Raw genomic sequence first — 24402 nt, 5'->3', positions numbered from 1 at the left:
CACGGACTACAAAAGGAAAACCAACCACGTCGCCAACACCGACGTCTCTCTTCCAGACAAGCTAAACACCTTCTTCGCCCGCTTTGAGGATAACACAGTGCCACTGACGAGGCCCACTATCAAGGACTGTGGCCTCTCCTTCTCCGTGACCGACGTGATTAAGACATTTAAGCATGGCTGCCGGCCCAGACGGCATCCCTAGCCGCGTCCTCAGAGCATGCGCAGACCAGCTGGCTAGTGTGTTTATGGACATATTCAATCTCTCCCGTTCCCAGTCTGCTGTTCCCACATGCTTCAAGATGGCCACCATTGTTCCTGTACCCAAGAAAGCAAAGGTAACTGAACTAAATGACTATCGCCCTGTAGCACTCAGAGCGACTTACAAATTGGTTCATTCACCTTATAGCCAGTGGGATAACCACTTTACAATATGTTTTTATTTATTTTTTCTTTGGGGTGGGGTAAGGGGGGGTAGAAGGATTACTTTATCCTATCCCAGGTATTCCTTAAAGAGGTGGGGTTTCAAGTGTCTCCGGAAGGTGGTGAGTGACTCCGCTGTCCTGGCGTCGTGAGGGAGCTTGTTCCACCATTGGGGTGCCAGAGCAGCGAACAGTTTTGACTGGGCTGAGCGGGAACTGTGCTTCCGCAGAGGAAGGGGAGCCAGCAGGCCAGAGGTGGATGAATGCAATGCCCTCGTTTGGGTGTAGGGACTGATCAGAGCCTGAAGGTACGGAGGTGCCGTTCCCCTCACAGCTCCGTAGGCAAGCACCATGGTCTTGTAGCAGATGCGAGCTTCAACTGGAAGCCAGTGGAATGTGCGGAGGAGCGGGGTGACGTGAGAGAACTTGGGAAGGTTGAACACCAGACGGGAGATGACAAGTGCCTGGATTAGGACCTGTGCCGCTTCCTGTGTAAGGCAGGGTCGTACTCTCCGAATGTTGTAGAGCATGAACCTACAGGATCGGGTCACCGCCTTGATGTTAGCGGAGAACGACAGGGTGTTGTCCAGGGTCACGCCAAGGCTCTTCACACTCTGGGAGGAGGACACAACGGAGTTGTCAACCGTGATGGCGAGATCATGGAACGGGCAGTCCTTCCCCGGGAGGAAGAGCAGCTCTGTCTTGCCGAGGTTCAGCTTGAGGTGGTGATCCGTCATCCACACTGATATGTCTTCCAGACATGCAGAGATGCGATTCGCCACCTGGTTATCAGAAGGGGGAAAGGAGAAGATTAGTTGTGTGTCATCTGCGTAGCAATGATAGGAGAGGCCATGTGAGGATATGACAGAGCCAAGTGATTTGGTGTATAGCGAGAATAGGAGAGGGCCTAGAACTGAGCCCTGAGGGACACCAGTGGTGAGAGCACGTGGTGCGGAGACAGATTCTTGCCACGCCACTTGGTAGGAGCGACCGGTCAGGTAGGACAATAACCTCTCAACGTCAACAAAACAAAGGAGATGATCGTGGACTTCAGGAAACAGCAGAGGGAGTACCCCCCTATCCACATCGACAGGACAGCAGTGGAGAAGGTAGAAAGCTTCAAGTTCCTTGGTGTACACATCACCGACAAACAAATGGTCCACCCACGCAGACAGTGTGGTGAAGAAGGCGCAACAGAGCCTCTTCAACCTCAGGAGGCTGAAGAAATTCGGCTTGGCAACTAAAACCCTCACAAACTTTTCCAGATGCACAATTGAGAGCATCCTGTCGGGCTGTATCGGCAACTGCACCGCCCGCAACCGCAGGGCTCTCCAGAGGGTGGTGCAGTCTGCCGAACGCATTACCGGGGGCAAACTATCCTCCCTCCAAGACACATACAGCACCCGATGTCACAGGAAGGCCAAAAAGATCATCAAGGACATCAACCACCCGAGCCACTGCCTGTTCACCCCGCTATCATCCAGAAGGCGAGGTCAGTACAGGTGCATCAAAGCTGGGACCGAGAGAATGAAAAACTGCTTCTATCTCAAGGCCATCAGACTGTTAAATAATAATAAATAATAATATGCCATTTAGCAGACACTTTTATCCAAAGCGACTTACAGTCATGCGTGCATACATTTTTTGTGTATGGGTGGTCCCGGGGATCGAACCCACTACACTGGCGTTACAAGCGCCGTGCTCTACCAGCTGAGCTACAGAGGACCACAAATAGCCATCCCTAGCACATTAGAGGCTGCTGCTTCCTATTGAAATCACCGGACACTTTAAGAAATGGAACACCATTCACTTTAATAATGTTTACATATCTTGCACTACTCATCTCATATGTATATACTGCATTCTATAATATTCTACTGTATCTTAGTCCATGCCGCTCTGTCATTGCTTGTCCATATGTATATATTCTTCAATTCCATTCCTTACTAGTTTTGTGTGTATTGGGTATATGTTGTGAAATTGTTAAATATTACTTGTTAGATATTACTGCACTGTCGGAGCTAGAAGCACAAGCATTTCGCTACACCCACTATAACATCTGCTAACCACGTGTATGTGACAAATAAAATTTTATTTTGATGCTGGAGGAAACAGGTACAAAAGTATCTACATCCACAGTGAAACGAGTCCTATATCAACATAACCTGAAAGGCCGCTTAGCAAGGAAGAAGCCACTGCTCCAAAACCACCATAAAAAAGCCAGAATATGGTTTGTAACTGCACATGGGGACAAAGATCTTACTTTTTGGAGAAATGTCCTCTGGTCTGATGAAACAAATATAGAACTGTTTGGCCATAATGACAATTGTTATGTTTGGAAGAAAAAGGGGGAGCTTGCCAGCCGAGGAACACCATCCCAACCGTGAAGCACGGAGGAGGCAGCATCATGCTGTGGGGGTGCTTTGCTGCAGGAGGGACTGGTGCACTTCACAAAATAGATGGTATCATGAGGAAGGAAAATTATGTGGATATATTGAAGCAACATCTCAAGACATCAGTCAGGAAGTTTGGTCACAAATGGCTCTTCCAAATGGACAATGACCCCAAGCATACTTCCAAAGGGCTTGAAAACTATTACAGACTACAAAGGGAAGCACAGCCGCGAGCTGCCCAGTGACACAAGCCTACCAGATGAGCTAAACCACTTCTATGCTCGCTTCGAGGCAAGCAACACTGAAGCATGCATGAGAGCACCAGCTGTTCCGGATGACTATGTGATCACGCTCTCCGTAGCCGATGTGAGTAAGACTTTTAAGCAGGTCAACATTCACAAGGCCGCAGGGCCAGACGGATTACCAGGACGTGTACTCCGAGCATGTGCTGACCAACTGGCAAGTGTCTTCACTGACATTTTCAACATGTCCCTGACTGAGTCTGTAATACCAACATGTTTCAAGCAGACCACCATAGTCCCCATGCCCAAGGACTCTAAGATAACCTGCCTAAATGACTACCGACCCGTAGCACTGACGTCTGTAGCCATGAAGTGCTTTGAAAGGCTGGTCATGGCTCACATCAACAGCATTATCCCAGAAACCCTAGACCCACTCCAATTTGCATACCGCCCCAACAGATCCACAGATGATGCAATCTCTATCGCACTCCACACTGCCCTTTCCCACCTGGACAAGAGGAACACCTACGTGAGAATGCTATTCATTGACTACAGCTCAGCATTCAACACCATAGTGCCCTCTAAGCTCATCACTAAGCTAAGGATCCTGGGACTAAACACCTCCCTCTGCAACTGGATCCTGGACTTCCTGGACGGGCCGCCCCAGGTGGTAAGGGTAGGTAACAACACATCTGCCACACTGATCCTCAACACGGGGCCCCTCAGGGGTGCGTGCTCAGTCCCCTCCTGTACTCTCTGTTCACCCATGACTGCATGGCCAGGCACGATTCCAACACCATCATTAAGTTTGCCGACGACACAACAGTGGTAGGCCTGATCACCGACAACGATGAGACAGCCTATAGGGAGGAGGTCAGAGATCTGGCCGTGTGGTGCCAGGACAACAACCTCTCCCTCAACGTGACCAAGACAAAGGAGATGATTGTGAACTACAGGAACAAAAAGAGGACTGAGCACGCCCCCATTCTCATCGACGGGGCTGTAGTGGAACAGGTTGAGAGCTTCAAGTTCCTTGGTGTCCACATCACCAACGAACTATCATGGTCCAAACACACCAAGACAGTCGTGAAGAGGGCACGACAAAGCCTATTCCCCCTCAGGAGACTAAAAAGATTTGGCATGGGTCCTCAGATCCTCAAAAAATTCTACAGCTGCACCATCGAGAGCATCCTGACTGGTTGCATCACCGCCTGGTATGGCAACTGCTTGGCCTCCGACCGCAAGGCACTACAGAGGGTAGTGCGTACGGCCCAGTACATCACTGGGGCAAAGCTTCCTGTCATCCAGGACCTCTATACCAGGCGGTGTCAGAGGAAGGCCCTCAAAATTGTCAAAGACTTCAGCCACCCTAGTCATAGACTGTTCTCTCTGCTACCGCACGGCAAGCGGTACCGGAGTGCCAAGTCTAGGTCCAAAAGACTTCTCAACAGCTTCTACCCCCAAGCCATAAGACTCCTGAACAGCTAATCATGGCTACCCGGACTATTTGCACTGCACCCCCCACCCCATCCTTTTACGCTGCTGCTACTCTGTTAAGTATTTATGCATAGTCACTTTAACTCTACCCACATGTACATATTACCTCAACTACCTCAACTAGTCGGTGCCCCCACACATTGACTCTGCAACGGTACCCCCTGTATATATAGCCTCCCTACTGTCACTTTATTTTACTTCTGCTCTTTTTTTTCTCAACACTTTTTTTGTTGTTGTTTTATTTTTACTTTTTTTGTTTAAAATAAATGCATTGTTGGTTAAGGGCTGTAAGTAAGCATTTCACTGTAATGTCTGCACCTGTTGTATTCGGCGCATGTGACCAATAAAATTTGATTTGATTTGATTTTGATTTGAAAGTTGTGGCAAAATGGCTTAAGGACAACAAAGTCAAGGTATTGGAGTGCCCATCACAAAGCCCTGACCTCAATCCTATAGAAAATGTGTGGGCAGAACTGAAAAAGCGTGTGCGAGCAAGGAGGCCTACAAACCTGACTCAGTTACTCCAGCTCTGTCAGGAGGAATGGGCCAAAATTCACCCAACTTATTGTGGGAACCTTGTGGAAGGCTACCCAAAATGTTTGACCAAAGTTAAATAATTTAAAGGCAATGCTACCAAATACTAGTTGAGTGTATGTAAACTTCTGACCAACTGGGAATGTGATGAAAGAAATAAAAGCTGAAATAAATCATTCTCTCTACTATTATTCTGACATTTCACATTCTTAAAATAAAGTGGTGATCCTAACTGACCTAAGACAGGGCATTTTACTAGGATTAAATGTCAGGAATTGTGAAAAACTGAGTTTAAATGTATTTGGCTAAGGTGTATGTAAACTTCCGACTTCAACTGTATATACATTATACATACAGTACCAGTCAAAAGTTTGGACACACCTACTCATTCAAGGGTTTTTCTTTATTTTTACTATTTTCTACTTGTAGATATGTAAACTTCCGACTTCAACTGTAGCTAGCTAACATTAAGTTAGCTGGCTAGCCAGTTCAGATAATGACCATATCATAGCTGACAACGTCTTAACTTTAGCTCATTTGTATTCATTATTACAGGAAAACAAACTCACAACAATATCATTATTTACAAGTTAATGGCAAGCTAATTACAGAAAATAGCTTACGGTTGGGACTGTGATGGAATAAAAGTAGGGCATTCTATCAGAGAATTCTAGAACTTGGACACCGCTTCGTTGGTCTAACGTTATATGCTAATTTCACTTTGGTGCAGGTCATGTTGTTCTTCACATTACTCTCTGGTAAACACACACTATAAAAAATAAAATCAACATGTATTTGTCACATGCACAGGATACAAAAGGTGTAAACGGTACTGTGAAATGGTTAATTGCAAAGTGGATTATTTTGTTTAGACATGTAGCTAGCTAGCTAGCTAAACAATGAACCATAATCCCATCTCATGTTACTACCCTGCATGAATCGGCAGGTAGCTGAAGCTAACCAACTAGTTTTAATGTTAGCTAGCTAGCTAACAGCTTTGAGATACGAATAATATTACTACACAGATCATACACGTTACGTTAGCTAGCGATCCAGCTAGCTAACATTAGCTATCTAGCTAACAGTATGCTTTAACTTGCAATGAAAACGACTGACAAAATTAAAAACGTATAATATCTGAAAATGTAGCTAGCTAGACTCTCTTACCTGTATACATGGATGAACGCTTCTCCCTCTGTCACAGATGCCATGGTTGCCCTTGGTTTGAAGATGTAATCCGGAGACAGGTGTTTTATACAACAGCCTTCTGTGTGTTCTCTTTCCGACTCCCTCCGCATATTTGCAATCAAACGCCAGAATTTTCTCCATCTCCTTAGCTATCATACTCTGTTTCCACTGGACATTCCACTGATTTCAAAACTCGGTCCTCCAGAAAGTGGAGAACATTAGCAACACTTTTGGTTCTTCGTGATATCTTTCATAAAAGCGTTAGAAAGGATTATCAGTACATACTGAGCAGCTCACGTTATAGACAGAAGCATGTGGTCCTCTGTAGCTCAGCTGGTAGAGCACGGCGCTTGTAACGCCAAGGTAGTGGGTTCGATCCCCGGGACCACCCATACACAAATTTATGCACGCATGACTGTAAGTCGCTTTGGATAAAAGCGTCTGCTAAATGGCATATTATTATTATTATATTATAAGCATGCTTACATGGCAGACTAATCCAAACTCATGGCGACAGCCGCAAAACCCTTTTGGAACCCTTTTTTCTAAGTGTGTGGAGATAGGGGTGAGAACAGCCGGGTCTGGGCAGGCCGTTGATGGAGATAGGGGTGAGAACAGATGGGTCTGGGCAGGCCGTTGATGGAGATAGGGGTGAGAACAGATGGGTCTGGGCAGGCCGTTGATGGAGATAGGGGTGAGAACAGATGGGTCTGGGCAGGTCGTTGATGGAGATAGGGGTGAGAACAGCCGGGTCTGGGCAGGCCGTTGATGGAGATAGGGGTGAGAACAGATGGGTCTGGGCAGGTCGTTGATGGAGATAGGGGTGAGAACAGATGGGTCTGGGCAGGCCGTTGATGGAGATAGGGGTGAGAACAGCTGGGTCTGGGCAGGCCGTTGATGGAGATAGGGGTGAGAACAGATGGGTCTGGGCAGGCCGTTGATGGAGATAGGGGTGAGAACAGATGGGTCTGGGCAGGCCGTTGATGGAGATAGGGGTGAGAACAGATGGGTCTGGGTAGGTCGTTGATGAAGATAGGGGTGAGAACAGATGGGTCTGGGCAGGCCGTTGATGGAGATAGGGGTGAGAACAGATGGGTCTGGGCAGGTCGTTGATGGAGATAGGGGTGAGAACAGCCGGGTCTGGGCAGGCCGTTGATGGAGATAGGGGTGAGAAAAGCCGGGTCTGGGCAGGCCGTTGATGGAGATAGGGGTGAAAACAGATGGGTCTGGGTAGGTCGTTGATGAAGATAGGGGTGAGAACAGATGGGTCTGGGCAGGCCGTTGATGGAGATAGGGGTGAGAACAGATGGGTCTGGGCAGGTCGTTGATGGAGATAGGGGTGAGAACAGCCGGGTCTGGGCAGGCCGTTGATGGAGATAGGGGTGAGAAAAGCCGGGTCTGGGCAGGCCGTTGATGGAGATAGGGGTGAGAACAGATGGGTCTGGGCAGGCCGTTGATGGAGATAGGGGTGAGAACAGATGGGTCTGGGCAGGCCGTTGATGGAGATAGGGGTGAGAACAGATGGGTCTGGGCAGGTCGTTGATGGAGATAGGGGTGAGAACAGATGGGTCTGGGCAGGTCGTTGATGGAGATAGGGGTGAGAACAGATGGGTCTGGGTAGGTGTGATGATGGAGATAGGGGTGAGAACAGATGGGTCTGGGTAGGTGTGATGATGGAGATAGGGGTGAGAACAGATGGGTCTGGGTAGGTCGTTGATGGAGATAGGGGTGAGAACAGATGGGTCTGGGTAGGTCGTTGATGGAGATAGGGGTGAGAACAGATGGGTCTGGGCAGGTCGTTGATGGAGATAGGGGTGAGAACAGATGGGTCTGGGCAGGTCGTTGATGGAGATAGGGGTGAGAACATATGGGTCTGGGTAGGTCGTTGATGGAGATAGGGGTGAGAGAAGATGGGTCTGGGCAGGTCGTTGTTGGAGATAGGGGTGAGAACAGATGGGTCTGGGTAGGTGTGATGATGGAGATAGGGGTGAGAACAGATGGGTCTGGGCAGGTCGTTGATGGAGATAGGGGTGAGAACAGATGGGTCTGGGCAGGCCGTTGATGGAGATAGGGGTGAGAACAGATAGGTCTGGGCAGGTCGTTGATGGAGATAGGGGTGAGAACAGATGGGTCTGGGCAGGCCGTTGATGGAGATAGGGGTGAGAACAGATGGGTCTGGGCAGGCCGTTGATGGAGATAGGGGTGAGAACAGATGGGTCTGGGCAGGTCGTTGATGGAGATAGGGGTGAGAACAGATGGGTCTGGGCAGGTCGTTGATGGAGATAGGGGTGAGAACAGATGGGTCTGGGTAGGTGTGATGATGGAGATAGGGGTGAGAACAGATGGGTCTGGGCAGGTCGTTGATGGAGATAGGGGTGAGAACAGATGGGTCTGGGTAGGTCGTTGATGGAGATAGGGGTGAGAACAGATGGGTCTGGGCAGGTCGTTGATGGAGATAGGGGTGAGAACAGATGGGTCTGGGCAGGTCGTTGATGGAGATAGGGGTGAGAACAGATGGGTCTGGGCAGGCCGTTGATGGAGATAGGGGTGAGAACAGATGGGTCTGGGTAGGTCGTTGATGGAGATAGGGGTGAGAACAGATGGGTCTGGGCAGGTCGTTGATGGAGATAGGGGTGAGAACAGATGGGTCTGGGCAGGTCGTTGATGGAGATAGGGGTGAGAACAGATGGGTCTGGGCAGGCCGTTGATGGAGATAGGGGTGAGAACAGATGGGTCTGGGCAGGTCGTTGATGGAGATAGGGGTGAGAACAGATGGGTCTGGGTAGGTCGTCGATGATGGAGATAGGGGTGAGAACAGATGGGTCTGGGCAGGTCGTTGATGGAGATAGGGGTGAGAACAGATGGGTCTGGGCAGGTCGTTGATGGAGATAGGGGTGAGAACAGATGGGTCTGGGCAGGTCGTTGATGGAGATAGGGGTGAGAACAGATGGGTCTGGGTAGGTCGTGATGATGGAGATAGGGGTGAGAACAGATGGGTCTGGGCAGGTCGTTGATGGAGATAGGGGTGAGAACAGATGGGTCTGGGCAGGTCGTTGATGGAGATAGGGGTGAGAACAGATGGGTCTGGGTAGGTGTGATGATGGAGATAGGGGTGAGAACAGATGGGTCTGGGTAGGTCGTTGATGGAGATAGGGGTGAGAACAGCTGGGTCTGGGTAGGTCGTTGATGGAGATAGGGGTGAGAACAGCCGGGTCTGGGCAGGTCGTTGATGGATATAGGGGTGAGAACAGATAAGTCTGGGTAGGTCGTTGATGGAGATAGGGGTGAGAACAGATGGGTCTGGGTAGGTGTCGTTGATGGAGATAGGGGTGAGAACAGATGGGTCTGGGCAGGCCGTTGATGGAGATAGGGGTGAGAACAGCCGGGTCTGGGCAGGCCGTTGATGGAGATAGGGGTGAGAACAGCCGGGTCTGGGCAGGCCGTTGATGGAGATAGGGGTGAGAACAGCCGGGTCTGGGCAGGTCGTTGATGGAGATAGGGGTGAGAACAGATGGGTCTGGGCAGGTCGTTGATGGAGATAGGGGTGAGAACAGCCGGGTCTGGGCAGGTCGTTGATGGAGATAGGGGTGAGAACAGATGGGTCTGGGCAGGTCGTTGATGGAGATAGGGGTGAGAACAGCCGGGTCTGGGCAGGTCGTTGATGGAGATAGGGGTGAGAACAGATGGGTCTGGGCAGGTGTCGTTGATGGAGATAGGGGTGAGAACAGATGGGTCTGGGCAGGCCGTTGATGGAGATAGGGGTGAGAACAGATGGGTCAGGGCAGGTCGTTGTTGGAGATAGGGGTGAGAACAGATGGGTCTGGGCAGGCCGTTGATGGAGATAGGGGTGAGAACAGATGGGTCTGGGCAGGCCGTTGATGGAGATAGGGGTGAGAACAGCCGGGTCTGGGCAGGCCGTTGATGGAGATAGGGGTGAGAACAGATGGGTCTGGGCAGGCCGTTGATGGAGATAGGGGTGAGAACAGATGGGTCTGGGCAGGTCGTTGATGGAGATAGGGGTGAGAACAGATGGGTCTGGGCAGGCCGTTGATGGAGATAGGGGTGAGAACAGATGGGTCTGGGCAGGCCGTTGATGGAGATAGGGGTGAGAACAGATGGGTCTGGGCAGGTCGTTGATGGAGATAGGGGTGAGAACAGATGGGTCTGGGCAGGTCGTTGATGGAGATAGGGGTGAGAACAGATGGGTCTGGGCAGGTCGTTGATGGAGATAGGGGTGAGAACAGATGGGTCTGGGCAGGCCGTTGATGGAGATAGGGGTGAGAACAGATGGGTCTGGGCAGGTCGTTGATGGAGATAGGGGTGAGAACAGATGGGTCTGGGCCGGTCGTTGATGGAGATAGGGGTGAGAACAGATGGGTCTGGGTAGGTGTGATGATGGAGATAGGGGTGAGAACAGATGGGTCTGGGCAGGCCGTTGATGGAGATAGGGGTGAGAACAGATGGGTCTGGGCAGGTCGTTGATGGAGATAGGGGTGAGAACAGATGGGTCTGGGCAGGCCGTTGATGGAGATAGGGGTGAGAACAGATGGGTCTGGGCCGGTCGTTGATGGAGATAGGGGTGAGAACAGATGGGTCTGGGTAGGTGTTGTTGATGGAGATAGGGGGGAGAACAGATGGGTCTGGGCAGGCCGTTGATGGAGATAGGGGTGAGAACAGATGGGTCTAGGCAGGTCGTTGATGGAGATGGGGTGAGAACAGATGGGTCTGGGCAGGCCGTTGATGGAGATAGGGGGGAGAACAGATGGGTCTGGGCAGGCCGTTGATGGAGATAGGGGTGAGAACAGATGGGTCTGGGCAGGTCGTTGATGGAGATAGGGGTGAGAACAGATGGGTCTGGGTAGGTGTGATGATGGAGATAGGGGGGAGAACAGATGGGTCTGGGCAGGCCGTTGATGGAGATAGGGGTGAGAACAGATGGGTCTGGGCAGGTCGTTGATGGAGATAGGGGTGAGAACAGATGGGTCTGGGCAGGCCGTTGATGGAGATAGGGGTGAGAACAGATGGGTCTGGGTAGGTGTTGTTGATGGAGATAGGGGGGAGAACAGATGGGTCTGGATAGGTGTTGTTGATGGAGATAGGGGTGAGAACAGATGGGTCTGGGCAGGTCGTTGATGGAGATAGGGGGGAGAACAGATGGGTCTGGGCAGGCCGTTGATGGAGATAGGGGTGAGAACAGATGGGTCTGGGCAGGTCGTTGATGGAGATAGGGGTGAGAACAGATGGGTCTGGGTAGGTGTGATGATGGAGATAGGGGTGAGAACAGATGGGTCTGGGCAGGTCGTTGATGGAGATAGGGGGGAGAACAGATGGGTCTGGGCAGGCCGTTGATGGAGATAGGGGTGAGAACAGATGGGTCTGGGCAGGTCGTTGATGGAGATAGGGGTGAGAACAGATGGGTCTGGGTAGGTGTGATGATGGAGATAGGGGGGAGAACAGATGGGTCTGGGCAGGCCGTTGATGGAGATAGGGGTGAGAACAGATGGGTCTGGGCAGGTCGTTGATGGAGATAGGGGTGAGAACAGATGGGTCTGGGCAGGCCGTTGATGGAGATAGGGGTGAGAACAGATGGGTCTGGGTAGGTGTTGTTGATGGAGATAGGGGGGAGAACAGATGGGTCTGGATAGGTGTTGTTGATGGAGATAGGGGTGAGAACAGATGGGTCTGGGCAGGTCGTTGATGGAGATAGGGGTGAGAACAGATGGGTCTGGGCAGGTCGTTGATGGACATAGGGGTGAGAACAGATGGGTCTGGGCAGGCCGTTGATGGAGATAGGGGTGAGAACAGATGGGTCTGGGCAGGCCGTTGATGGAGATAGGGGTGAGAACAGATGGGTCTGGGCAGGCCGTTGATGGAGATAGGGGTGAGAACAGATAGGTCTGGGCAGGCCGATGATGGAGATAGGGGTGAGAACAGATGGGTCTGGGCAGGCCGTTGATGGAGATAGGGGTGAGAACAGATGGGTCTGGGCAGGTCGTTGATGGAGATAGGGGTGAGAACAGATGGGTCTGGGTAGGTGTCGTTGATGGAGATAGGGGTGAGAACAGATGGGTCTGGGCAGGCCGTTGATGGAGATAGGGGTGAGAACAGATGGGTCTGGGCAGGCCGTTGATGGAGATAGGGGTGAGAACAGATGGGTCTGGGCAGGTCGTTGATGGAGATAGGGGTGAGAACAGATGGGTCTGGGTAGGTGTCGTTGATGGAGATAGGTCTGGGCAGGTCGTTGATGTTAGTCTGAATGTTGTCTTTTGTATGTGTATGTTTGTACTGTTTGAGAAGAAAAAAATCTTACACAAAATCTATTATGAATATTAGTTTACTTGTCAAAGTAAAGTCTACTGCAACTGTGTGTAAGCCTATACTATTGGCGGATTGGTTTGCAAGGAGGGATTTTCAAACGGCACAATTTATTTTGCCTACACTTTGGTTAAGTAAAGCAGAAACGTATCAGGTTTGTTTAAACTTATTTGATTAGTGGCAAAGGTTTGTTCTCTGTCTCATTATTACTATACTAGGTTTTTATTCACAAATAACTTTCTGAGATGGAACTCCGCTAGGCCTATAGATTCATTCAATGGTTGATCATGAAAGAGTAGGCTATGCTACTAAGCTATGCCTAGGCCAAAAAGTCACATTGAAATCAAATGGAGACTGGGGAGAAAAAGGGAAATTCTGATTTTAAAACTAAGCCAGACAACAGAGTGTCCGGTGCAAAAGGCCCAAGATTATTCCACATTGGTGATGAGAGGGAAAAAAAACATTAGGCACTTTCTGACATTTTGCTCTGCTTTGGTGCCCTCTGCTCTATCTACAATCTGTGAGAACAGCTGGGTCTGGGCAGGCTCTATCTACAATCTGTATTGTTCTCTCGCATTATGTGAATAGTCCAACTACCACATTTACTGTAGGTAGTGCATTCAGAAAGTATTTAGACCACTTGACTTTTTCCACATTTTGTTACATTACAGCCTTATTGTAAAATTGATTAAATTGTTTTTTTCCCTATTTCTACACACAATACCCCATAATGACAAAGCAAAAACAGGTTTGTAGAAATGTTTGCAAATGTATTTTTAAAACCGCTGGAAATATTACATTTACATAAGTATTCAGGCCCTTTACTCAGTACTATGTTGAAGCACCTTTGGCAGCGATTACAGCCTCGAGTATTCTTGGGTATGACGCTACAAGTTTGGCACACCTGAATTTGGGAAGTTTCTCCCATTCTTCTCTGCAGATCCTCTCAAGCTCTGTCAGGTTGGATGGAGAGCATCACTGCACAGCTATTTTCAGGTCTCTCCAGAGAAGTTAGATCGGGTTCAAGTCCGGGCTCTGGCTGGGCCACTCAAGGACATTCAGAGACTTGTCCCGAAGCCACTCCTGCGTTGTCTTGGCTGTGTGCTTAGTGTCGTTGTCCTGTTGGCAGGTGAACCTTCACCCCAGTCTGAGGTCCTGATCACCGTGGAGCAGGTTTTCATCAAGGATCTCTCTGTACTTCATCTTTGCCTCGATCCTGACTAGTCTCCCAGTCCCTGCCGCTGAAAAACATCCCCACAGCATGATGCTGCCAACACCATGTTTCACCGTAGGGATGGTTCCAGGTTTCCTCCAGATGTGACGCTTGGCATTCAGGCCAAAGAGTTCAATCTTGGTTTCATTAGACCAGAGAATCTTGTTTCTCAGTCAGAGTCCTTTAGGTGCCTTTTGGCAAACTCCAAGCGGGTTGTCATGTGCCTTTTACTGAGGAGTGGCTTCCGTCTGGCCACTCTACCATAAAGGCCTGATTGTCCTTCTGGAAGCTTCTCCCATCTCCACAGAGACCATCGGGTTCTTGGTCAACTCCCTGATAAAGGCCATTCTCCCCCGATTGCTCACTGTGTTCTAGGGGACCTTCAAAGCTGCAAACATTTTTTGGTACCCTTCCCCAGATCTGTGCCTCGACACAATACTTTCTCGAACCTCTAAGGACAATTCCTTCGACATCATGGCTTGGTTTTTGCTCTGACAAGCATTTTCAACTGTGTGACCTTATATAGACAGGTGTGTGCCTTTCCAAATCATGACCAATCAATTGAATTTAACACAGGTGGACTCCAATCAAGTTGTAGAAACATCTCAAGGATGATCAATGGAAATACGATGCACCTGAGCTCAATTTCGAGTCTCATTGCAAAGGGTCTGAACAGTTATGTAAATACATTTGCTTGTAGCGTCATACCCAAGAAGAATCTATGCTGTTATCACTGCCAAAGGTGCTTCAACAAAGTACTGAGTAAAGGATCTGAATACTTATATAAATGTTTTTAAAAAATCTAAAAACCTGTTTTCGCTTTGTCATTATAGGGTATTGTGTGTAGATTGATGAATAAGGCTGTAACGTAACAAAATGTGAAAAAAGTCAAGGGGTCTGAATACTTTCCGAATGCACTGTAAGTCTAGTTATCACATGTATTGAACATTTTTGCTGTGGCAAACAGGGAATAGGCCATTTGGCATGTCGCCCTATTGTGTGCTGCCAGACGCCAGCAGTGCAAATATGCTAAACCATCATTTGTGATATCACGATGTCATCACCATCAACGATGGCTGATAGACAAAGCAATCGCTAAAGTGTACTTACTGATGTCAAAGGCATAGAGGACGTTGCATGCCCCCTCCATGTCGTTACGACCCCCCCCAGATGTAGATGGTATCTTCCAGCAGTACGGCTGTGTGACCGTAGCGCATATAGGGAACATCCCTGGCATGCTCCATAGCGCATATAGGGAACATCCCTGGCATGCTCCATAGCGCATATAGGGAACATCCCTGGCATGCTCCATAGCGCATATAGGGAACATCCCTGGCATGCTCCATAGCGCATATAGGGAACATCCCTGGCATGCTCCATAGCGCATATAGGGAACATCCCTGGCATGCTCCATAGCGCATATAGGGAACATCCCTGGCATGCTCCATAGCGCATATAGGGAACATCCCTGGCATGCTCCATAGCGCATATAGGGAACATCCCTGGCATGCTCCCTACCACCTGTCCTCACTGGGGGCAACTTCATCCACCGAAGAGAAACTAGACAGGAGACAGAGACACTAGAATTACTACAGAGACACTATTATTACTACAGAGACACTAGTATTACTACAGAGACACTAGTATTACTACAGAGGACAGAGAGACACTAGTATTACTACAGAGACACTAGTATTACTACAGAGGACAGAGAGACACTAGTATTACTACAGAGACACTAGTATTACTACAGAGGACAGAGAGACACTAGTATTACTACAGAGGACAGAGAGACACTAGTATTACTACAGAGACACTAGTATTACTACAGAGGACAGAGAGACACTAGTATTACTACAGAGACACTAGTATTACTACAGAGGACAGAGAGACACTAGTATTACTACAGAGACACTAGTATTACTACAGAGGACAGAGAGACACTAGTATTACTACAGAGGACAGAGAGACACTAGTATTACTACAGAGACACTAGTATTACTACAGAGGACAGAGAGACACTAGTATTACTACAGAGACACTAGTATTACTACAGAGGACAGAGAGACACTAGTATTACTACAGAGACACTAGTATTACTACAGAGGACAGAGAGACACTAGTATTACTACAGAGACACTAGTATTACTACAGAGGACAGAGAGACACTAGTATTACTACAGAGACACTAGTATTACTACAGAGGACAGAGAGACACTAGTATTACTACAGAGACACTAGTATTACTACAGAGGACAGAGAGACACTAGTATTACTACAGAGGACAGAGAGACACTAGTATTACTACAGAGACACTAGTATTACTACAGAGGACAGAGAGACACTAGTATTACTACAGAGACACTAGTATTACTACAGAGGACAGAGAGACACTAGTATTACTACAGAGACACTAGTATTACTACAGAGGACAGAGAGACACTAGTATTACTACAGAGACACTAGTATTACTACAGAGACACTAGTATTACTACAGAAACACTAGTATTACTACAGAGACACTAGTATTACTACAGAGGACAGAGAGACACTAGTATTACTACAGAGACACTAGTATTACTACAGAGGACAGAGAGACACTAGTATTACTACAGAGAGACACTAGTATTACTACAGAGACACTAGTATTACTACAGAGATACTAGTATTACTACAGAGAGACACTAGTATTACTACAGAGAGACACTAGTATTACTACAAAGAGACAAAAGTATTACTACAGAGGACAGAGAGACACTAGTATTACTAGAGAGACACTAGTATTACTACAGAGGACAGAGAGACACTAGTATTACTACAGAGACACTAGTATTACTACAGAGACACTAGTATTACTACAGAGACACTAGTATTACTACAAAGAGACAAAAGTATTACTACAGAGGACAGAGAGACACTAGTATTACTACAGAGAGACACTAGTATTACTACAGAGATACACTATTATTACTACAGAGACACTATTATTACTACAGAGAGACACTAGTATTACTACAGAGAGACACTAGTATTACTACAGAGAGACACTAGTATTACTACAGAGACACTAGTATTACTACATAGGACAGAGAGACACTAGTATTACTACAGAGACACTAGTATTACTACAGAGACACTAGTATTACTACAGAGACACTAGTATTACTACAGAGACACTAGTATTACTACAGAGGACAGAGAGACACTAGTATTACTACAGAGACACTAGTATTACTACAGAGGACAGAGAGACACTAGTATTACTACAGAGAGACACTAGTATTACTACAGAGAGACACTAGTATTACTACAGAGACACTAGTATTACTACAGAGATACTAGTATTACTACAGAGAGACACTAGTATTACTACAAAGAGACAAAAGTATTACTACAGAGGACAGAGAGACACTAGTATTACTAGAGAGACACTAGTATTACTACAGAGGACAGAGAGACACTAGTATTACTACAGAGACACTAGTATTACTACAGAGACACTAGTATTACTACAGAGACACTAGTATTACTACAAAGAGACAAAAGTATTACTACAGAGGACAGAGGGACACTAGTATTACTACAGAGACACTAGTATTACTACAGAGGACAGAGAGACACTAGTATTACTACAGAGAGACACTAGTATTACTACAGAGATACACTATTATTACTACAGAGACACTATTATTACTACAGAGAGACACTAGTATTACTACAGAGAGACACTAGTATTACTACAGAGAGACACTAGTATTACTACAGAGACACTAGTATTACTACATAGGACAGAGAGACACTAGTATTACTACAGAGACACTAGTATTACTACAGAGACACTAGTATTACTACAGAGACACTAGTATTACTACAAAGGGACAAAAGTATTACTACAGAGGACAGAGGGACACTAGTATTACTACAGACACACTATTATTACTACAGAGGACAGAGAGACACTAGTATTACTACAGAGAGACACTAGTATTACTACAGAGAGACACTAGTATTACTACAGAGAGACACTAGTATTACTACAGAGAGACACTAGTATTATTACAGAGACACTAGTATTATTACAGAGAGACACTAGTATTACTACAGAGAGACACTAGTATTACTACAGAGAGACACTAGTATTACTACAGAGAGACACTAGTATTACTACAGAGACACTAGTATTACTACAGAGATACTAGTATTACTACAGAGAGACACTAGTATTACTACAAAGAGACAAAAGTATTACTACAGAGGACAGAGAGACACTAGTATTACTAGAGAGACACTAGTATTACTACAGAGGACAGAGAGACACTAGTATTACTACAGAGACACTAGTATTACTACAGAGACACTAGTATTACTACAGAGACACTAGTATTACTACAAAGAGACAAAAAGTATTACTACAGAGGACAGAGGGACACTAGTATTACTACAGAGACACTAGTATTACTACAGAGGACAGAGAGACACTAGTATTACTACAGAGAGACACTAGTATTACTACAGAGATACACTATTATTACTACAGAGACACTATTATTACTACAGAGAGACACTAGTATTACTACAGAGAGACACTAGTATTACTACAGAGAGACACTATTATTACTACAGAGACACTAGTATTACTACATAGGACAGAGAGACACTAGTATTACTACAGAGACACTAGTATTACTACAGAGACACTAGTATTACTACAGAGACACTAGTATTACTACAAAGGGACAAAAGTATTACTACAGAGGACAGAGGGACACTAGTATTACTACAGACACACTATTATTACTACAGAGGACAGAGAGACACTAGTATTACTACAGAGAGACACTAGTATTACTACAGAGAGACACTAGTATTACTACAGAGAGACACTAGTATTACTACAGAGAGACACTAGTATTATTACAGAGACACTAGTATTATTACAGAGAGACACTAGTATTACTACAGAGAGACACTAGTATTACTACAGAGAGACACTATTATTACTACAGAGACACTATTATTACTACAGAGAGACACTATTATTACTACAGAGAGACACTAGTATTACTACAGAGGACAGAGAGACACTAGTATTACTACATAGACACTAGTATTATTACAGAGACACTAGTATTATTACAGAGAGACACTAGTATTACTACAGAGAGACACTAGTATTACTACAGAGGACAGAGAGACACTAGTATTACTACAGAGACACACTAGTATTCCTACATAGACACTAGTATTACTACAGAGATACACTAGTATTACTACAGAGAGACACTAGTATTACTACAGAGACACACTATTATTACTACAGAGACACTAGTATTACTACAGAGACACTAGTATTACTACAGAGACACTAGTATTACTACAGAGATACACTAGTATTACTACAGAGACACTAGTATTACTACAAAGAGACAAAATTATTACTACAGAGGACAGAGAGACACTAGCATTACTACAGAGACACTAGTATTACTACAGAGGACAGAGAGACACTAGTATTACTACAGAGAGACACTAGTATTACTACAGAGATACTAGTATTACGACAGAGAGACACTAGTATTATTACAGAGGACAGAGAGACACTCTTATTACTACAGAGACACTAGTATTACTACAGAGACACTATTATTACTACAGAGACACTAGTATTACTACAGAGACACTATTATTACTACAGAGACACTAGTATTACTACAGAGATACACTAGTATTACTACTGAGACACTAGTATTACTACAGAGACACTAGTATTACTACAGAGACACTAGTATTACTACATAGACACTAGTATTATTACAGAGACACTAGTATTATTACAGAGAGACACTAGTATTACTACAGAGAGACACTAGTATTACTACAGAGGACAGAGAGACACTAGTATTACTACAGAGACACACTAGTATTCCTACATAGACACTAGTATTACTACAGAGATACACTAGTATTACTACAGAGAGACACTAGTATTACTACAGAGACACACTATTATTACTACAGAGACACTAGTATTACTACAGAGACACTATTATTACTACAGAGACACTAGTATTACTACAGAGATACACTAGTATTACTACATAGACACTAGTATTACTACAGAGACACTAGTATTACTACAAAGAGACAAAATTATTACTACAGAGGACAGAGAGACACTAGTATTACTACAGAGACACTAGTATTACTACAGAGGACAGAGAGACACTAGTATTACTACAGAGAGACACTAGTATTACTACAGCGATACTAGTATTACTACAGAGAGACACTAGTATTATTACAGAGGACAGAGAGACACTATTATTACTACAGAGACACTAGTATTACTACAGAGACACTATTATTACTACAGAGACACTAGTATTACTACAGAGATACACTAGTATTACTACAGAGACACTAGTATTACTACAGAGACACTAGTATTACTACAAAGAGACAAAATTATTACTACAGAGGACAGAGAGACACTAGTATTACTACAGAGACACTAGTATTACTACAGAGGACAGAGAGACACTAGTATTACTACAGAGAGACACTAGTATTACTACAGAGATACTAGTATTACTACAGAGAGACACTAGTATTATTACAGAGGACAGAGAGACACTAGTATTACTACAGAGACACTAGTATTACTACAGAGACACTATTATTACTACAGAGAGACACTAGTATTACTACAGAGACACTAGTATTACTACAGAGACACTAGTATTACTACAAAGAGACAAAATTATTACTACAGAGGACAGAGAGACACTAGTATTACTACAGAGACACTAGTATTACTACAGAGACACTATTATTACTACAGAGAGACACTAGTATTACTACAGAGAGACACTAGTATTACTACAGAGAGACACTAGTATTACTACAGAGACACACTAGTATTACTACAGAGAGACACTGGTATTACTACAGAGGACAGAGAGAAACTAGTATTACTACAGAGACAATAGTATTACTACAGAGAGACACTAGTATTACTACAGAGAGACACTAGAATTACTACAGAGGACAGAGAGACACTAGTATTACTACAGAGACACTGGTATTACTACAGAGGACATAGAGACACTAGTATTACTACAGAGAGACACTAGTATTACTACAGAGACACTAGTATTACTACAGAGAGACACTAGTATTACTACAGAGAGACACTAGTATTACTACAGAGAGACAATAGTATTACTACAGAGACACTAGTATTACTACAGAGAGACACTATTATTACTACAGAGGACAGAGAGACACTAGTATTACTACAGAGAGACAATAGTATTACTACAGAGAGACACTAGTATTACTACAGAGGACAGAGATACACTAGTATTACTACAGAGAAACACTAGTATTCCTACAGAGGACAGAAATACACAAGTATTACTACAGAGAGACACTAGTATTACTACAGAGGACAGAGAGACACTAGTATTACTACAGAGAGACTAGTATTACTACAGAGACACTAGTATTACTACAGAGGACTGAGAGACACTAGTATTACTACAGAGACAATAGTATTACTACAGAGGACAGAGAGACACTAGTATTACTACAGAGACACTAGTATTACTACAGAGGACAGAGAGACACTAGTATTACTACAGAGAGACACTAGTATTACTACAGCGATACTAGTATTACTACAGAGAGACACTAGTATTATTACAGAGGACAGAGAGACACTATTATTACTACAGAGACACTAGTATTACTACAGAGACACTATTATTACTACAGAGACACTAGTATTACTACAGAGATACACTAGTATTACTACAGAGACACTAGTATTACTACAGAGACACTAGTATTACTACAAAGAGACAAAATTATTACTACAGAGGACAGAGAGACACTAGTATTACTACAGAGACAGTAGTATTACTACAGAGGACAGAGAGACACTAGTATTACTACAGAGAGACACTAGTATTACTACAGAGATACTAGTATTACTACAGAGAGACACTAGTATTATTACAGAGGACAGAGAGACACTAGTATTACTACAGAGACACTAGTATTACTACAGAGACACTATTATTACTACAGAGAGACACTAGTATTACTACAGAGACACTAGTATTACTACAGAGACACTAGTATTACTACAAAGAGACAAAATTATTACTACAGAGGACAGAGAGACACTAGTATTACTACAGAGACACTAGTATTACTACAGAGACACTATTATTACTACAGAGAGACACTAGTATTACTACAGAGAGACACTAGTATTACTACAGAGAGACACTAGTATTACTACAGAGACACACTAGTATTACTACAGAGAGACACTGGTATTACTACAGAGGACAGAGAGAAACTAGTATTACTACAGAGACAATAGTATTACTACAGAGAGACACTAGTATTACTACAGAGAGACACTAGAATTACTACAGAGGACAGAGAGACACTAGTATTACTACAGAGACACTGGTATTACTACAGAGGACATAGAGACACTAGTATTACTACAGAGAGACACTAGTATTACTACAGAGACACTAGTATTACTACAGAGAGACACTAGTATTACTACAGAGAGACACTAGTATTACTACAGAGAGACAATAGTATTACTACAGAGACACTAGTATTACTACAGAGAGACACTATTATTACTACAGAGGACAGAGAGACACTAGTATTACTACAGAGAGACAATAGTATTACTACAGAGAGACACTAGTATTACTACAGAGGACAGAGATACACTAGTATTACTACAGAGAAACACTAGTATTCCTACAGAGGACAGAAATACACAAGTATTACTACAGAGAGACACTAGTATTACTACAGAGGACAGAGAGACACTAGTATTACTACAGAGAGACTAGTATTACTACAGAGACACTAGTATTACTACAGAGGACTGAGAGACACTAGTATTACTACAGAGACAATAGTATTACTACAGAGGACAGAGAGACACTAGTATTACTACAGAGAGACACTAGTATTACTACAGAGACACTAGTATTACTACAGAGAGACTAGTATTATTACAGAGGACAGAGAGACACTAGTATTACTACAGAGACACTAGTATTACTACAGAGAGACACTAGTATTACTACAGAGAGACACTAGAATTACTACAGAGGACAGAGAGACACTAGTATTACTACAGAGACACTAGTATTACCACAGAGGACATAGAGACACTAGTATTACTACAGAGAGACACTAGTATTACTACAGAGACACTAGTATTACTACAGAGAGACACTAGTATTACTACAGAGAGACACTAGTATTACTAAAGATACACTAGTATTACTACAGAGAGACACTAGTATTACTACAGAGAGACACTAGTATTACTACAGAGGACAGAGAGACACTAGTATTACTACAGAGAGACACTAGTATTACTACAGAGAGACACTAGTATTACTACAGAGACACTAGTATTACTACAGAGAGACACTAGTATTACTACAGAGAGACACTAGTATTACTACAGAGAGACAATAGTATTACTACAGAGACACTAGTATTACTACAGATAGACACTATTATTACTACAGAGGACAGAGAGACAGTAGTATTACTACAGAGAGACAATAGTATTACTACAGAGAGACACTAGTATTAGTACAGAGAGACACTAGTATCACTACAGAGAGACAATAGTATTACTACAGAGAGACACTAGTATTACTACAGAGGACAGAAATACACAAGTATTACTACAGAGAGACACTAGTATTACTACAGAGGACAGAGAGACACTAGTATTACTACAGAGAGACTAGTACTACTGAGACACTAGTATTACTACAGAGAGACACTAGTATTACTACAGAGAGACACTAGTATTACTACAGAGACACTAGTATTACTACAGAAACACAAATTACTACAGAGAGACACTAGTATTACTACAGAAAAACTACAATTACTACAGAGAGACACTAGTATTACTACAGAGAGACACTAGTATTACTACAGAGAGACACTAGTATTACTACAGAGACAATAGTATTACTACAGAGACACTAGTATTACTACAGAGACACTAGTATTACTACAGAAACACTACAATTACTACAGAGAGACACTAGTATTACTACAGAGAGACACTAGTATTACTACAGAGAGACACTAGTATTACTACAGAGAGACACTAGTATTACTACAGAGAGACACTAGTATTACTACAGGAGGACAATAGTATTACTACAGAGACACTAGTATTACTACAGAGACACTAGTATTACTACAAAGAGACAAAATTATTACTACAGAGGACAGAGAGACACTAGTATTACTACAGAGACACTAGTATTACTACAGAGGACAGAGAGACACTAGTATTACTACAGAGAGACACTAGTATTACTACAGCGATACTAGTATTACTACAGAGAGACACTAGTATTATTACAGAGGACAGAGAGACACTATTATTACTACAGAGACACTAGTATTACTACAGAGACACTATTATTACTACAGAGACACTAGTATTACTACAGAGATACACTAGTATTACTACAGAGACACTAGTATTACTACAGAGACACTAGTATTACTACAAAGAGACA

The 24402-nt window shown here is 44.5% G+C and overlaps 1 pseudogene; it reads right to left on the bottom strand.

The window, feature by feature from the left end:
* LOC121556149 overlaps positions 1–24402 on the bottom strand; it is a 128715-nt pseudogene that overhangs the window by 64824 nt on the left and 39489 nt on the right.

Source organism: Coregonus clupeaformis, unplaced genomic scaffold (genome assembly GCF_020615455.1).
Source record: "Coregonus clupeaformis isolate EN_2021a unplaced genomic scaffold, ASM2061545v1 scaf0122, whole genome shotgun sequence".
Taxonomy (NCBI): domain Eukaryota; kingdom Metazoa; phylum Chordata; class Actinopteri; order Salmoniformes; family Salmonidae; genus Coregonus; species Coregonus clupeaformis.
The sequence above is the reverse complement of the archived record's forward strand: the minus strand, read 5'-3'. Positions and strand labels throughout refer to the sequence as shown.